This window comes from Bison bison, unplaced genomic scaffold (assembly GCF_000754665.1).
Source record: "Bison bison bison isolate TAMUID 2011002044 unplaced genomic scaffold, Bison_UMD1.0 scf7180017864239, whole genome shotgun sequence".
Lineage (NCBI taxonomy): Eukaryota > Metazoa > Chordata > Mammalia > Artiodactyla > Bovidae > Bison > Bison bison.
Window position 1 is genome coordinate 646,072 of NW_011494811.1, and position 18,940 is coordinate 665,011.

General features: G+C 42.4%; 1 protein-coding gene across 9 annotated transcripts in view; it reads right to left on the bottom strand.

Moving 5' to 3' along the window:
• SIPA1L1 (signal-induced proliferation-associated 1 like 1) overlaps nucleotides 1-18,934 on the bottom strand; it is a 389,778-nt gene extending 370,844 nt beyond the window's left edge. For 6 of the 9 annotated variants that reach the window (XM_010846661.1, XM_010846669.1, XM_010846668.1 and 3 more), the window contains exon 1: nucleotides 18,471-18,815. The gene's annotated coding sequence lies outside the window, so the exon portion shown is untranslated. The other 3 variants (XM_010846654.1, XM_010846657.1, XM_010846659.1) reach the window with 2 other exon arrangements.
• Nucleotides 18,935-18,940: the final 6 nt, after the last annotated feature.

Sequence of the window (18,940 nt, forward strand, 5' to 3'; positions counted from 1 at the left end):
TGGCTCTTTGCAGCAGGTAGGCAAAATATTGGAGTTTCAGTTTCAGCAGCAGTCCTTCCAATTTGATTTCCTTTAGGACTGACTGGTTTGATCTTCTTGTCTTCTCCAGCATCACAGTTTAAAAGCATCAATTCTTTGGCTCTCAGCCTTCCTTATGGACCAACTCTCACACCAGAACATGACTACTGGGGAAAAAACCATAGCTTTGACTATAACAGATATTTGTTGCCAAAGTGATGTCTGCTTATTAATATACTAAGTGTGTCATAGCTTTTCTTCCAAGGAGCAAGCATCATTTAATTTCACTGTCTGCAGTGATTCTGGAGCCTAAGAAAATAAAACCCGTCAGTTTCTACTTTTTCCCCATCTATTTGCCATGAAGTGATGGGACTAGATGGCATGATCTTAAGTTTTTTGAATGTTGAGTTTTAAACCAGCTTTTTCACTCTCCTCTTTCGCCTGATGCCTTGCTTCACTGTTAAAGCCATTACTGCTCTCTTTCTACTGAACACCTAGAACATTTTTTAGACCAAGTTCCCAAAGACTGTCAGTTATGCATCAAGTTATATTCGCTTCATGTGTCAGGCTCTCAAAGGCACCCTTTTAAAATGGCTTTACCTTCACCTTCTGCATCACATAACCTGCAACGAGCACATACCACTGATGCCAAATGAAGTGTGTAAACCAGGAGGGCAGTGAAGAAACAGCAGTAGCATTACTGATCAAACTGCCTCATGGATCAAAAGAACCAAGAACCACCATCATCTCTCTCAAATGAAGATGTTCCTAAAACAACATCCTAACTGTTGGGAAAATATCAATTATCAGCAAATACTGTATTTCAAACCTACAACGATTTACTACTACCTCTAAAGAAAGATGCGTTATACATTCAGAATACCACTGATTGAAATATAAGACTGATGGACTTTTTGTTGCTGTTGCTCAGTCCCCAAGTTGTATCCAACCCCTTGAGACCCCATGGGCTGCAACACACCAGGCTTCCCTGTCCCTCACCATCTTCCAAATGGAGAGAGTCCCTCTCCAATGGGAGTCCCTCCCAAACTCCCAAAGTTTGCCCAAGTTCATGTCCATTGAATCAGTGATGCCATCCAACAATCTCATCCTCTGTCACCCTCTTCTCCTTCTGCCTTCAATCTTTCCCAGCACAGAGTCTTTTCCAATGAGTTGGCTGTTTGAATCATGTGGCCAAAGTATTGGAGCTTCAGCATCAGCCACTTTCAACACTTTTACTTAGATCCTAAACAAATTTTAATTCAGTGGATTCAAATATACATTTAACATATTTCATCTGACTGTAAGAAAACTTTAAGCAACCAAAAATATATGATTACATAAACAGGCATTCTGAAAGAAATAAAGAGAGTGGTCCCCTTATAAATCGGGTCTATTAGACCCAATTTATTAACTGTTCAAAGTTATAGAAAGCATAAAACAATAAAGACTTTGAGAAAGGAAAGAGCTGGGGTTCTTTTCCACTACAACATCCTCCCACATATTAAGTAAAGTCACTTTTGCCAAAAGCTCTGTTAACTCAGAGGCAAGTCTGGCGCTACACACCCATTTACCACCCCAACGGCTCTACACAAAAGGAAGCCCCCTGACACCAAGTTCTCCCAAAAGCTGCTCAGGAATCACAGAATCAAAGAGATCACAGAATCAAAGGATCAGGAATCATAGGATCAAAGAGAATGCTTTTCCACCTATCCACAGAGAAAGCCAGCCTTCGGAGGGAAAATGCCAACTTTCCCCAATTACATTCTGGCCTATGACATAAGTAGTTCCACAAAGTATATAAGATGGTAACCAATCTACTTTCCAGAAATAATACCACCAAGACAGGACATTACTTCAGCAGTCTGAACTTTTTTTCTCTCTCATTTGATCTCAAGAATTCTGAGATGGGCAAACACTTTCCCCATTTTCACACCAAAGAGAAAAGCGAAGCTTGTGAGGATTAATAGGCCTGCCCAGCGGCCAACTTGACTTGGTCCACACTATCTCATACCCAATATGTAACCACTCCGCTCGACTCCCCACCCAAACCTGCTCCTCCAGCCTTCCCCATTCCAATACATGGCACCTCCATTATTCCAGTTGCTCAGGCCCCAAATCTTGGTGTTACCCTTGACTCCACTCTTTCTCTCAGTCCACATCATTCACCCTTCTGTGAACCAAACCACGTTAGCCCCACCTGAGATGAGTCCAAAATCCAGCCACCTCTCATCGCCTCTGCTACTGCACACTGTATCTCACCTAGGTGACTGCTAGACCTTCTCCCTGTCTCCACCTTTGCCCCCACCCCTCATTCCATTCTCTACACATCAGCATTCTGTCTCTTAAAAATATGTCAGATAAATCCCTTTGGACAAAACCCTCCGGTGGCTTCCCTTATATTCTGGGATGAGAACAGTATCTGCCATCTAGAAGGTGTTCATTGAACATTGCTGATTAGTAAGTGAAGGGAAAATGGCCAAAGTCACAGTGCCAGTGTGACACAAATCTTCCAATGCTCTTCGGTAAGATGGAGACTGGATTTATAATAGCCAACAATCCACATGAGAGAAAACTCTTAATTTTTAATCTGATAACTCAATCTTATCGGGTTTGATCCCTGCGTCAGGAAGATCCCCTAGAGGAGGGCATGGCAACTCACTCCAGCACTCTTGCCTGAAAAATTCCACGGACAGAGGAGCCTGGCAGGCTACAGTCCATCGAGTCACAAAGGGCTGGACACAACTAAACACATGCACACACACAAACTCAATCTTATAACACATAATCAATCCTATGCTGCATTTCTAACAACAAATTAAAACGAAAACATCGTTGTATAAAGCCATGAAATCTCACACTAGGTTATCTGAATACTATAGATCTGGCAGCAAGGGCAACTGCCAGCTTATTACTGCAGCATTGGTCAGCAGACCCTCTGCGTGACTCTTCTGCATTCAGTGACATGATGCCACCATATCTCAAGACCAGCTCACACAAAAGCAACAAGGGCTCTAAAAGACTCAGAAGTGAGCACCTAAGAGAAGAGGTGCTAAGTGTTTCTAAATCTCTGCACACTGGCACTGCACCAATCATCTGAAACTGGAACTGACTTTCTAGTGTGTTACAAGGAACATCAGCAAGACTAGCTTCAGAACTGTCTCCTGCCAAAATGAAGAAAGACTCTCAGCTGAGTTAAAATGTTGATTATTTTCAGATCAGAGTGAAACTAATACTAAAATTATTCACCATTATAGAATTTTCTCACTAAAATGTTTGAGTTAAAAACAAAAATTCTAAATTTCTCATTAGCTCTTTCAAAAATATGTCTACTATCTGCAAAAAAAGCCCTAAATCTCACTAACTCATAATAATACAGTCTTCCCTGGTGGCTCAGACGGTAAATCGTCTGCCTATAATGTGGGAGACCCAGGTTCAATCCCTGGGTTGCGAAGATCCCCTGGAGAAGAAAATGGCAATCCACTCCAGTACTCTTGCCTAGAAAATCCCATGGATGGAGGAGCTTGGTAGGCTACAGTCCACGCGGTCACAAAGAGTCGGACATGACTGAGCAACTTCACTTTCACATAATACATTCACAGAATTTTAACATTTGGTCTCAACGGAAGTTTAATTCAACCCTCAACTTTCCTACTACAAGTGAAAAGGTTACCTGGTTCATAATAAGTGAACAGTGAGGATTTGTTGAATGAATGAACACATGACTGAAGATCCAAAAGGCTATAGCAGTTCAGTCGCTAAGTCGTGTTCGACTCTTACAACCCCGAGCACTATAGCCTGCCAGGCTCCTCTGTCCATGGGATTCCCCAGGCGAGAATATTGGAGTGGATTGCCATTTCCTTCTCCAAGGGAACTTCCCGGCCCCGGAATCAAACCCAGGTCTCCTGAACTGCAGGCAGATTCTTTACTGACTGAGCTACAAGGGAAGCCCAAAAGGGGTATATGACTCTTTAAAGATCTAACAATTAGTGGAAAAATCTAGAAGTAGCCAAAACTAGGTGTTTAGATTTCCTTGGAGTGGGCTTGGAAGTAGGGGGAAAAAAACAAGATTTGAAAACCTTATCTGGGTCCTCAGGAAAACCTTAAGCAAAATTCATTAAAGCCTGTTTCCTTTAGTTCTGTTACTTAGAAAAGCACTTGATAAAATAAATTTAGCCAAGTCGGATCTCCTTGGAAACCAAGAGGCAGAACTGTCTAGTGTTTTTTTCTTCCTCCACACAAAGAATATTTAATGTAGGACTATTTTCATAATAAACAGCTACAATTGTTTTGCATCAAAAGTAAAACACGTGGCTTTTGGCAAAAAGGAAAAATCCAACCAGATGAGATGAACGGATTACTGAGAAGGACCACATCAATCACTGGAAGATTATCAGCCACATGAGGGCAGGAGCTGTGCATCCTTTTTCCACTAGAAGCACCCACTAGCCCTTGGCATGTGAGTGAATGAGTGAGTGAGTGAAAGTTGTCCAGTCGTGTCCGACTCTTTGCAACCCCATGGACTATTCAGTCCATGGAATTCTCTAGGCCAGAATACTGGAGTGGGTAGCCTTTCCTTTCTCCAGGGGATCTTCCCAACCCAGGGACAGAACCCAGGTCTCTAGCATTGCAGATGGATTCTTTACCAGCTGAGCCATAGGGGAAGACCTGGCATGTAGCAGGAGTCAATAAATACTTATGAATTAATTAGTAAGTAAATAAAGTAAGTAATTAAATTAGTAAGTAAATTACTCCTTCCAGACCCACCCATGCAGACTTAGATTCATTTGGTAACCACTAAACAATACCTTGTGCGTGCATGACTGCGTGCTAAGCCACTTCAGTTGTGTTCAACTCTTTGCAACCCTGTGTACTGTAGCCTGCCAGGCTCCTCTGTCCATGGGATTGTCCAGGCAATACTGGAGGGGGCTGTCATGATCTCCTCCAGGGGATCTTCCCGACCCAGGGAAGATCTTTTATGTCTCTTGTATCAGCAGGCAGGTTCTTAACCACTAGCACCAGCTGGGATGCCCAATCAATGCCTTGGCTTGTATATGCAAGCACAGGACATCTTTCCTCCACAGAAATTCTACCAATTGTCCCCTCAAGGAATACACTTATCCAAAATATCCTTATACTTTTACTAAGGTGAGAAAGTATATCTTACATAGCCTAAATTACTAAAGTAGCCACTGAGTTTGCTGTTCTGGGTCCAGTCTCTCTCCTTCAATTCAGCCTATACAACTCAGCCAGGTTAATTTTATGTTCTTTGTACATCCTAGAAAATACAACAGTACTGTGGCTAAGTATTCTATTTTTGTGTGGCCCACTGCTATTCATTGAGCAGATATGGAAAATCAGCAATTACTGGACTGGAATGGGAAAGGCAAAAGAGTGTCAATGAAAAAAGTCCCACATAGTAAAAGGTCTCATAATAACTGACCCCCTTTGAAAATCTTGAGATTACTATCAGAGGCTTTCATTAAAAAGACTCTGACGGTTAATTTTCTTTAGCACAATGCTAGAACTGACACAGATGGTTTAAGTATTTATACCCATTGAGGTAACACATTCAATCTTCAAGATCAATTCAAGGTTCATCACCTTTTTGAAGCTTTCCCAAATCATAGGACTCAGTATCTGTGAAAACACTTTGTAAACTAGGAAGTGCTAGACTATAGGTCTTATCATACTAGTTGCCAACTGACAGCCTTGCCTACATTCTGCCATTTAAATCATCTTACTTAATTCTTCAAGTGGGTCTAGTCTCCTCCCAAAAAATGAAGAATTCTTTGAATTGTTTTCTCAATTTCTCTATCATGTCCCTATTTCTCAACACCTACAACAGCGTAAGTTAAAAATAAGTATCAAACTTTCTGACTTCAATATATGTTACAAAAATAATCTAAAAAGCTAAAAGTGGTACTGACATGGTGGTTTAGTCACTAAGTCATATCCAACTCTTGCGATCTCATGGACTGTAGTCTGCCAGGCTCCTCTGTCCACGGGATTCTCCAAGCAAGAATACTGGAGTGAGTAATAGCCATTTCCTTCTCCAGAGGATCTTCCTGACCCAGGAATTGAACCTGGGTCTCCTGCACTGCAGTTAGATTCTTTACCAACTCAGCTCTGAGGGAAGCCCTGGTACCATAGAGACAGACAAATAGATCAATGGAACAGAAGACAGTCCAGAAATAAACAATCAAGAATGTGGCCAACTGGTCTTTGACAAGGATAGTAAGACCACTGAAAGGGAAAAGCACAGTCTCTTCAACATATCCAGCTGAGAAGACCTGATATCTGCACACAAAAGAAGCAAGTCGGGTCCTCATCTTACACTACATATAAAAATTAACTCAAAACGGATTAAAGACCGAAGTGTAGGAAGTACAACTATAAAACTTCTAGACAAAAACACAGAAAACTTCATGATGTTGGACTTGGCAATGACTTCTTGGATACGATGCTAAAAGCAAAAGGGATTGCTTTTTGATGGGACTACATCAAAACTGTAAACTCTCATGCATTAACTGAAACAACGCAATAAAAAGGGGGTGTACGAAAGGGGAGAAAATACGTGCAAATCATGCACCTGACAAGGGGCTAATATTCAGAATATATAAAGAACTACTACAACTCAACAAGGGGTTAATACCCACAATATATAAAGAGCTCCTACAACTCAACACGGGGCTAATATCCACAATATATAAAGAGCTCGTACAACTCAACAAGGGGCTAATACCCACAATATATAAAGAACTCCTACAACTCAACAAGGGGCTAACACCCACAAATATATAAAGAACTCCTACAACTCAACAAGGGGCTAATACTCACAATATATAAAGAACTCCTACAACTCAACAACAAAAACTCAAATAACCTAATCAAAAAATGAGCGGACTTAAGACATTTCTACAAAGATGATATGCAAATGACCAAGAAGCACATGAAAGATGCTCAATATAACTTATCAATAGAGAAATGCAAATCAAAACCACAGTGAGACATTACTTCCTGCCCATTAGAATGGCTACTATCAAAAAATAATAACAAGTGTTGGCAAAGAAGGGCAATAACATCAAAACACTGCTGGTGGGAGTGTAAAATGGTATAACCGCTATGAAAATGAGTATGGAGGTTACTCAAAAAAATTAAAAAGAGAACTATTATATGATACAGAAATCTCACTTTTGAGTATATAGCCAAAGGAACTGAAAACAGGGTCTCAAAGAGATACGTGAGCATCATGTTCACAGCAGCACTATTCACAATCGCCAAGCGGTAGAAGCAACCCAAATGTCCACCTATGAATGGACGGGTAAACAAAAGTGATACACACACACAATGTATATTCCCTGGTGGCTCAGCTGGTCAAGAATCCACCTGCGATGCAGGAGACCCCAGTTCGATTCCTGGGTCACAAAGATCCCTGGAGAAATGGTGGGCTACCCACTCCAGTATTTGGGGGCTTCCCTGGTGGCTCAGATGGTAAAGAATCTGCCTGCAGTGCAGGAGAGCTGGGTTAGATCCCTGGGCTGGGAAGACTGCCTAGAGGAGGGCATGGCAACCCACTCCAATATTCTTCCCTGGAGAATCCCCATGGAGAGAGGAGCCTGGTGGGCTACAGTCCACAGGGTCACAAAGAGTTGAACATGCCTGAGCACAAAGCACAGTATTATTCAGCCTTAAAAGGGAAGGAAATCCTACCACCTGCCAACAGGAATGAACCTGGAGGACACTATGCTAAGAGAAATAAGCCAGTCACAAAAAGAGAAATACCACATGCTACCACTTATAGGAGGTATCTAAAAAGTTCAAATTCATAGAAACAGAAAGTAGACCGTTGATTGCCAGGGATGGGGGAAGGGAAAGGAGAAGTTGTGTAGTGGGTACAGTTTCCAATTTGCGAGATGAAAGCAGTCGGAACTTCTGTTTCACAACAATATGAATATACTTAACATGCTGCTGCTGCTGCTGCTAAGTCGCTTCAGGCGTGTCTGACTCTGTGTGACCCCATAGACGGCAGCCCACCAGGCTCCCCCGTCCCTGGGACTCTCCAGGCAAGAACACTGGAGTGGGTTGCCATTTCCTTCTCCACTGCATGAAAGTGAAAAGTGAAAGTGAAGTCGCTCAGTCTTAGTGACTCCATGAACCGCAGCCTACCAGGCTTCTCCGCCCATGGGATTTTCCAGGCAAGAGTGGGGTGCCATTGCCTTCTCCGATACTTACCATGACTAACTGTATTGTTAACAACAGTTGAGATGGTAAATTTTAGGCTATGTGTTCTTTACCCCAGTAATAAAAGTAAGTGCCACATGCAACCACCAAATTGGATTTACTTGTTCTGGCTCCACTGCAGGAGTTCTAAGCAGCATGATCCTTTCAGCTGCTGGCAGTCATTTCCAAATTTCTTCCAAGTTGTCTTTTTCAACCAAGGGGACAGTACACATGATCGGAGGCTCTCCTACACCCATCCAAACTGCAGTTTCCACATGCACCTTATTGTCAAGCATAAATCCAAACACGATATAAAAGCCACTGTGTTCTCAACCGAGTGGGGGAGGAGCATAAAAGAATCACCTGTTGAGTTTCTTCAAACCACCCAATCACCCAGAGAAATACCCGACAGGCCACTGTGAGCCTCCACCACCCCCTACACATCGGATCCAAACCCTTAAAAAAACCACTATTTTTAAATACTCCCTTGAAGACAGCCTTCAGAACAATCCCATTGAAAGTGATTATTAGGTTGAGGCTCTCTTAATAAGACTTTTCTGTGAATCCTATAGCTCTCTAAAACCTATCATGTATCTACTGAAACATTATTTTGTCATGCAATTATTATACCCCATTTCCTATTACAAATATCAGTGCTAAGATCCTAATTAAAATAAATAAATAAAGTAACACTGAGGCTCTTGGAAGAATCACAGGCACTTCTCAAACCAGAAAAGAGATGAGGGTCAGGAACCACTTTCAGTCTTAAGCCTCCTAACGGGTTTCCCAAGGGCACATTCTGAGCCAGGAGTCAAACCCCATCCCAAACATACATATGCACACAGAGCACGCCCTCTTTACACGGGAAATTCCAGCTACTCAGAAATTATAGACTCTAGCAAAATATATTGGCAGAACCTTCTGAGGTCTTCGTTGGGGCAGCCAGAAGTATGGTCGGGGGAAAGGGAGGAGTTAAATCAACTACACACAGCTCTTACTTCAAGAGTAAGAACAACTTGTTTTCAGTCTCTGAAAGAAAAGGCAGTATGGTTCGCACAAGTCACATATTTACATTTCTTGCAAAAATACTCCTTTCCATTTATTTCCCTAAGTATGTACAGGTGAAAAAGGTCAGGTAGGGCGGTGGTGAGGAGATACCCCTCGTCCAGGTTAAGAAGCAATGGCTACGCTTTGCTGGAGCAGCCATGAAGAGATACCCCATGCCCAAGGTAAGAGAAACCCAAGTAAGACGGTAGGTGTTGCAAGAGGGCATCAGAGGGCAAACACACTGAAACCATACTCACAGAAAACTAGTCCATCTAATCACACTAGGACCACAGCCTTGTCTAACTCAATGAAACTAAGCCCATGCCCGTGGGGCAACCCAAGATGGGCGGGTCATGGTGGAGAGATCTGACAGAATGTGGTCCACTGGAGAAGGGAATGGCAAACCACTTCAGTATTCTTGCCTTGAGAACCCCATGAACAGTATGAAAAGGCAAAATGATAGGATACTGAAAGAGAAACTCTCCAGGTCAGCAGGTGCCCAATATGCTACTGCAGATCAGTGGAGAAATAACTCCAGAAAGAATGAAGGGATGGAGCCAAAGCAAAAACAATACCCAGTTGTGGATGTGACTGGTGATAGAAGCAAGGTCCGATGCTGTCAAGAGCAATATTGCATAGGAACCTGGAATGTCAGGTCCATGAATCAAGGCAAATTAGAAGTGGCCAAACAAGAGATGGCAAGGGTGAATGTCAACATTCTAGGAATCAGCGAACTGAAATGGACTGGAATGGGTGAATTTAACTCAGATGACCATTATATCTACTACTGCGGGCAGGAATCCCTTAGAAGAAATGGAGTAGCCATCATGGTCAGCAAAAGAGTCCGAAATGCAGTACTTGGATGCAATCTCAAAAACGACAGAATGATCTCTGTTCATTTCCAAGGCAAACCATTCAATATCATAGTAATCCAAGTCTATGCCCCAACCAGTAATGCTGAAGAAGCTGAAGTTGAACGATTCTATGAAGACCTACAAAACCTTTTAGAACTAACACCCAAAAAAGATGTCCTTTTCGTTACAGGGGACTGGAATGCAAAAGTAGGAAGTCAAGAAACACCTGGAGTAACAGGCAAATTTGGCCTTGGAATACGGAATGAAGCAGGGCAAAGACTAATAGAGTTTTGCCAAGAAAATGCACTGGTCATAACAAACACCCTCTTCCAACAACACAAGAGAAGACTCTACATATGGACATCACCAGATGGTCAACACCGAAATCAGATTGATTATATTCTTTGCAGCCAAAGATGGAGAAGCTCTATACAGTCAGCAAAACCAAGACCGGGAGCTGACTGTGGTTCAGATCAGCCAAATTCAGACTGAAATTGAAGGAAGTAGGGAAAACTAGTAGACCATTCAGGTATGACCTAAATCAAATCTCTTATGATTATACAGTGGAAGTGAGAAATAGATTTAAGGGCCTAGATCTGATAGATAGAGTGCCTGATGAACTATGGAATGAGGTTCGTGACACTGTACAGGAGACAGGGATCAAGACCATCCCCATGGAAAAGAAATGCAAAAAAGCAAAATGGCTGTCTGGGGAGGCCTTACAAATAGCTGTGAAAAGAAAAGAAGCGAAAAGCAAAGGAGAAAAGGAAAGATATAAGTATCTGAATGCAGAGTTCCAAAGAATAGCAAGAAGAGATAAGAAAGCCTTCTTCAGCGATCAATGCAAAGAAATAGAGGAAAACAATAGAGATCTCTTCAAGGGAATTAGGGATACCAAGGGAACATTTCATGCAAAGATGGGCTCGATAAAGGACAGAAATGGTATGGACCTATCAGAAGCAGAAGATATCAAGAAGAGGTGGCAAGAATACACAGAAGAACTGTACAAAAAAGATCTTCATGTCCCAGATAATCACGATGGTGTGATCACTGACCTAGAGCCAGACATCCTGGAATGTGAAGTCAAGTGGGCCTTAGAAAGCATCACTACGAACAAAGCTAAGGAGGTGATGGAATTCCAGTTGAGCTATTCCAAATCCTGAAAGATGATGCTGTGAAAGTGCTGCACCCAATATGCCAGCTAATTTGGAAAACTCAGCAGTGGCCACAGGACTGGAAAAGGTCAGTTTTCATTCCAATCCCAAAGAAAGGCAATGCCAAAGAATGCTCAAACTACCACACAATTGCACTCATCTCACACGCTAGTAAAGTAATGCTCAAAATTCTCCAAGCAAGGCTTCAGCAATAATATGTGCACCATGAACTTCCTGATGTTCAAGCTGGTTTTAGAAAAGGCAGAGGAACCAGAGATCAAATTGCCAACATCCGCTGGATCATGGAAAAGCAAGAGAGTTCCAGAAAAACATCTATTTCTGCTTTATTGACTATGCCAAAGCCTTTGACTGTGTGGATCATAATACACTGTGGAAAATTCTTCAAGAGATGGGAATACCAGATCACCTGATCTGTCTCTTGAGAAATTTGTACATAGGTCAGGAAGCAACAGTTAGAACTGGACATGGAACAACAGACTGGTTCCAAATAGGAAAAGGAGTACGTCAAGGCTGTATATTGTCACCCTGCTTATTTAACTTATATGCAGAGTACATCATGAGAAACTCTGAGCTGGAAGAAACACAAGCTGGAATCAAGATTGCAGGGAGAAATATCAATCACCTCAGATATGCAGATAACACCACCCTTATGGCAGATAGTGAAGACGAACTAAAAAGCCTCTTGATGAAATTGAAAGTGGAGAGTGAAAACGTTGGCTTAAAGCTCAACATTCAGAAAACAAAGATCATGGCATCTGGCCCCATCACTTCATGGCAAATAGATGGGGAAACAGTGGAAACAGTGTCAGACTTTATTTTTCTGGGCTCCAAAATCACTACAGATGGTGAGTGCAGCCATGAAATTAAAAGAGGCTTACTCCTTGGAAGGAAAGTTATGACCAACCTAGACAGCATATTCAAAAGCAGAGACATTACTTTGCCAACAAAGGTTCATCTAGTCAAGGCTATGGTTTTTCCTGTGGTCATGTGATGTGGTCACATGGTATGGATGTGAGAGTTGGACTGTGAAGAAGGCTGAGTGCCGAAGAATTGATGCTTTTGAACTGTGGTGTTGGAGAAGACTCTTGAGAGTCCCTTGGACTGCAAGGAGATCCAACCAGTCCATTCTGAAGGAGATCAGCCCTGGGATTTCTTTGGAAGGAATGATGCTGAAGCTGAAACTCCAGTACTTGGGCCACCTCATGCGAAGAGTTGACTCATTGGAAAAGACTTTGATTCTGGGAGGGATTGGGGGCAGGAGGAGAAGGGGACAACAGAGGATGAGATGGCTGGATGGCATTACTGACTCGATGGACGTGAGTCTGAGTGAACTCTAGGAGTTGGTGAAGGACAGGGAGGCCTGGCGTGCTGCTATTCATGGGGTCCCAAAGAGTCAGACACGACTGATCGACTGATCTGATCTGATGTACAGGTGAAACAAGGAATCAGAGTTAGCCAAACTGGGTGAAAATTTTACAACATTCTATTAATGTATAATTATATATACCTCCTATAAGTATCTCCATATAAGTACCCTCTGTTCTTAAAGACATGAAACATCACAGTTTAGTCATCAGTTGTTTCTCTGAAAGCATCAGAAAATGAAAAGAAACTTATAAAAACCAACAATCAGTCAATTGTGAGAACTAAGACTGTAAAAGGAAATGCAAAGATCTCAGAATATATCAAAGTGTAATTCCTATCTAGGCAAATAATTGAGAATATAAAAAAAATGAATTAGAAAAAAATAATATAGGAACCAATGTAAATGATACTGATCAGAGTCAAGTCTTGACTATAGGAATGTGGTCATTCAGCACACAGTCCTTTGCTTTTTATTTATTAATAGCTTCATCCTGAAAAGTCTGGACCTCATTCTAAAAGAGAGCAAGACGTTGAGCCGCAAAAGAACAATCAAAGATTATAGACTATACTTATAGCTCCGGTAAAAGGCTTTCTGGAAAAAACAAAGAAAAGAAAAGTAACCAAAATTCACTCTGGTGTCTGTGAAAATCACTTAACCGGGACCTGCTCTAGGGGAGGAGAAAGAAAAAAAGGAAGCCAGTGGCCACCACGGCCGGCTGGTCAGTCAGCTCCAGTCGCCTCTAAGTGACCCCTGTGTTTGTGCAGATCAGTAACTCTCCATCTCCAGGTCAGCATTCTCCAACAAGCAAACCTTCTCCCCATGCCTCTCCTGAACTCAAAAAAAGGGAAATCTAACATTATGTAATTGCCCGTTTCCCACAATTTAAAGTTAGGCATACTACAATTCTAATTAGAGGGAGAACTTGGTGCAACATGACAAGTAACAAATTAGGAATCCAAAGGCTGAAAATTCTCATCCCAACCTGCAAGGCCGAGAGAAACAGCTTCGCCTGCCTCTGTGGCACACCCCCTCAAGGCACTGTTGTTGACTAAAGTTCAACGAAAGCAGCCCCTGACCTTCCTCCGTGTCATTTGGTGTCATCTCTCTAGATCCTCAAGAAAACACTCACTCACGTCCTCTTCACAGCTGGAGTTATATCACTCCTCCCAGGCAGAAATAAAAGGCGAAAGTGGATGCGGACCAGTCCCTAACCTCAAAAGACACTCCCTGTGCATTCTCTTACCTAGGTGATCACGAACCCGGTCACACTTGTGTTACTCACCCTCACTCAAACCATCTGTGTTTAAGTGGTCCAAGGTGAAGGGGATCTTTTCCATGTTTCTACGACTCGCTCCAGCGCTCAGCAAAAACCCGCGGAACGAATAAATGAGCTATCGTCTAAGAATAATTAACCTAGTCTGTATAAAACCCTTCAAAAACAAAGTGCTATAAAAGTGTGTGGGTTTTGTTTGGCTTTTTTTTTTCTTTTTCTTTCAATTAGCTAAGCATAGAAAAAAAACAAAAATCCAATGAGGCCAATTTCCCAGACCCAAACATTACAAGTGCAATAGATAGAAGGTTCTTAGATTGTCACCCTCAAGTGATAGTGAACACCCCTATTTTAAATAGCACTGAATGTGGAACAGATACAAATTTTTGTGTGAGCAATGAAGCAATAACACAACGCTTTACCCTCCTGGGGGAAGGGAGAGTCCCTCATCAAAAGGGCAGTCACCCAAGTGGCAAGGATGTTTCTTCTCTCCTGGCTCAGATTACCCCAGTGGAAGTTGGGTGGGGCCATATATGTATATATCACTCACATTTTCAACAGGAAGCTTCTACAACATTTTCCTGTTTTATGTGCAATTATACCTCCACCTAACAAATCCTCCCTAGCCTCACCTCCCAATAACCCTTACCTGTAGCTGAGAGACAAGGCCTGAAGTTGCCACTGTTACAAAAATAAGGGGGGCACAACTTTTTTACAAATGAAAAATGAGTTTAAGATAGGAAAAAATGGTCAACCACAAATTAAATCTGGCTTCTCTAAAGTGTATACAAGTATATTATCCTCCGAGTTGAAAAAAAAAACTACAGGCTCTATGATGTAAATATTTTTAACTAACTCATAATTTCTTTCTCCACAACGTCATAATTTGAGTAACTCTAAAGCTTAGTTACCAAACACTACATCAATGCAGTGTTTCATGGCTTTTCAATCGTCATGTACATTTTGTCTCATTAAGTTTTGCTTCTTCTCATTTTAGACATCTAATAAATACTGAACACTTGAGTGGAGGGAAAAAGTAGTAAATAAATTTTAACACGATAGACTCTAAGATGGGGGGGAGGGGAATAACAGCAAACAAAAGAATACAGTTAAGTCTGAAGACCTGTCTTCCAATCACTGCATGATCACTGACTAGTTCTCCTATACTCTTCAAAAAAAATCACTTCAACTTTCTGGGCTTGTTTCCTCATCTGGAAAATGGAGAAGGGCTAAATGATTTATGCTCAAAATCCCTTCTAACAATCTACGAATCTATTCGTCAGAAAGTAAGAACATGCAATTGCAAATAAAACTATGGTTTACAAGTTTCTTTCATACACATATTCTCAGTAATTTCTGCAGCAAAGAGATGAAGCTTTGCTGAGGAAAAAAAAAATACATTTTTTCCAGAAAGATAGTTCAGGAAAAGGTTTGATTACTTTTTAATATCCCAAAGCTGGAAAATTTGAAACCCAAACATTCTTGCGACCCCATGGACTGTAGCCCACCAGGTTCCTCTGTCCATGGGATTTCCCAGGCAAGAATACTGGAGTGGGTTGCCATTTCCTTCTCCAGAGGATCTTCCCGAACCAGGGATCGAACCCGGGTCTCCCGCATTGTAGGCAGATGCTTTACCGCCTGAGCCACCAGGAAAGCCTAAAGACAAATACTGGGCCCCATTATTTCCAAAAGTAATTCAAATATGTTATAATTCAAAAATAATTGGCAGTATGCAAAACTTTTATAGGGGTCTCAGGGTATCAGAACATCAAACCAGGGAAGGCCACTACAAATGCCCCACCGCACTGTAAGTTTCTTGAGCCCCAGAACACAGTTTTACCCACCACTGGAATCACAGAACTCAACAGCATGCCTCCCAGACAGAGGCACTCAATAAATACCGTTTGACTTACTACAAACCTCGAAAGATTAGGAATACAGTGATATTATGGAGATAATTTTTTTTTCTGAATTGGAGATATAAAATTCTGTGATCTGAGTTGAAAGGAAAAAAGATGCATTCTATATCAGAGGACTGCTGCTGCTGCTGCTGCTAAGTCGATTCAGTCGTGTCCGACTCTGTGCGACCCCATAGACGGCAGCCCACCAGGCCCCGCCGTCCCTGGGATTCTCCAGGCAAGAACACTGGAGTGGGTTGCCATTTCCTCCTCCAATGCATGAAAGTGAAAAGTGAAAGTGAAGTCGCTCAGTCTTAGTGACTCCATGAACCGCAGCCTACCAGGCTTCTCCGCCCATGGGATTTTCCAGGCAAGAGTACTGGAGTGGGGTGCCATTGCCTTCTCCCATCAGAGGACTAGATCTACTCAAGACTTAGCAACTGAACAACAAAGCTCTATGTTATGGGGATGAGTTAGTCTGTCTTCTTTAAAGAAAGTCCAATTTCATCAGTTTACCAAAAGGCTCAAATCTGCAATGTCACCTGAAAATCTTCGGGCTAGGTATACTTCATATGTACACTGACATGGACCAATAGAAATGATGGCAGGACAGTGAGGACCAATAGGAAGCATATATTCATGTTATCGTCAATCACTACATACATTCCCCTAAATTGCAAAGATTGAGAGGATCTGTACTCTTAAACATGCTCCGCCTCTCCTCATGCTCCTGTTTCACAGCTCAAAGAGAGAAAACAGCCATTCATTGAAAAACTCTCAACTGATAGAACAGATACACGTCCCAACTCACAGTCAACCAAGGTCCTCCAAAGTCTCTGCACAATCGCTCATCTCCAGCAATCTCCAATTTATGGCTTCAATAAAGTTACTAGAAGGTATTTTTCAATAGTCGTTTTAAAAAAAATTCAAACTGTGGCCAGGGATAGGGGTGGAGAGACCTACACCAAAATTACACATCTAATTCAATGCAAAAGCAAAGTAAGAAAACCAGGAAATCACAGCGAAAGGACAGAGTTAAAAGACTCTTACTATAAAACTGAGTGAGCTGCTTTGCAATTAGTATTGCAATTATTACCAGGAGTTCATCAACCTCATCATAGAATCCTATGATGAAGTCACAGTTAATACTGCCTGACACTTCAGATCTAAAAAGTTCACTTCACCAAAACAGCAATTTCAAACTCAAGGAGCAGTACCAGCCACCACAGAGAAGCAAGCTATCAGCAACACCTGCTGACTGTCTTGAGCCACCTGCCAAACTTGTTCTCTCACTCAACTAGAGAATAATGATATAGTCAACTTCAGGAGTCCTTTACTTAAGCATAATGGGAAGTTATTTCTTCATAACGTAAGAAAATAAGTTAACAGCCACAAAATATCATTCACCCTTCAAAATCTCTTATTTTGCTCCTAACCATTTATGTGCAAATCATCACCCAAAGCATTTTAAATGCACTGTTAATTGCTAATGCCTAAGTATAAATAATTTATTTCATGGGAAAAATGTTTTAACATTAATTTTCTCCTTAAGAACTGGCACGGCATCTAATAGACACTTCAGTGACCATAAACTGCTTTATGAAAACCTTTTATTTGAGACTACTCCTGTTACCACTGTTCTATATTATTTCCATCAGATTTTTTAATTCTGCTAAAGGTGGCTTAATTGTTGCTTTGGAAAAAATGAAAAAGAGGAAAGTGAAGGTCATTAAATCCGGATTATATAGAAAATTAATACTATAATTTTTATGTTACTAAACTGGGTGCAGACAATGGTTCTACAGGACTTTATCCTGCACTTTTCCAAAATATTAAGTGAGAGAATCTTTGCCTGGGATGAATATTCCATATGAGAAAATGAGAGAAAGTTGACACTTAACTCCCACAGAGTACAAGTATAAAAACAATGGCTTTAAGAGTCTGAGTCAGAGTTTCAACATGAAAGGTTTGCTTTATAGAGGAAACGCCAACCCCAGTTCATCCAGACAGACCTGGAACCTGATGAAAGTCGACACCTCTACTCTGAAATTTGCATCGCATCACAGGCTCCCAGTTTACAAATGTAATCGTTTAGCAGGTAGTAAGAATTTCACTGAGTGCTGCCTCTAAAATACGCGTCAAGAAAAATAAAATTTGTAAGATAAATGCATCCTAGTGTCCATTAGTTTTGCTTCTCTTCAAAACGAATACCAACAACTCAATTAAACATCTTCCTTGAAAGTGAGCCACTTCCCTCGTCTCTATGTTCTCCAAATAGTGAACCGATGAAATTTCAACCTGCCCAACAAGATTACTTGTCCACCTAGAAATGCCGTGGAGCGATAGGGAGCTTGGCAAATCTCCTTTAAGGTCAGGATCGAAGTTGGAAACAGATGGAGCGAAGAAGAAAAAGTTCTTTTCTGCAGTACCTTCACAACGCCTCAGCCCTCTCGTGGTTTACTTGCTCCAAGAAAAAGCAGGTTTAGAGCATCCTAGGATTTCGCTCCCCACCAGACCCCCGGGAGAGAAATGAACCACCCACGGGCACCGAGCTGCTCTTCCCCCTTTCTCACGATCAAACCTCTCGGCCTGTCCCTCCAGCACAGCGTGCAAAGCGCTCACCCAGGTGACTGAAGGGGAAGGGTCAGCCGGGTGGAAACGAGAGCGGCTGAGTGGGCGCAGCTACCCGGACCGGGGCGCGGGTCTCCCGGCCTCTCGCACAGGCGCCTGGCGGAGAGTTGTGCAGATTCAGATTCCGAGGTGCGCGCGCGCGCGCGCGCCGGGCGCGGTGCAGCTCGGACTCGCCCCGCCGGGTTGCGCTATCAGCACGCCACCAAATCGGAAATTAAAACTTTGACCGGCCTCCCGGTGTACTGCTCCGTGCCCCGGACCGCGCCCTAGCCAAAAATGGGGTAGGGGCTGTCAACAGTCTTGCACCCCTCAACTCCCCTCCCCGAATCCCGGGCGCCGGAGCCACTTACCGCTCGGCCCGGCCTCCCGGTGCCGCCGCGCGTCCGGGCGCGTCCGCCGCGCGCTCTCCCTGGAGGGGAAAGAGAGAGAGAAACCGTGTAGACGGTCGGCGCGCGTTCACT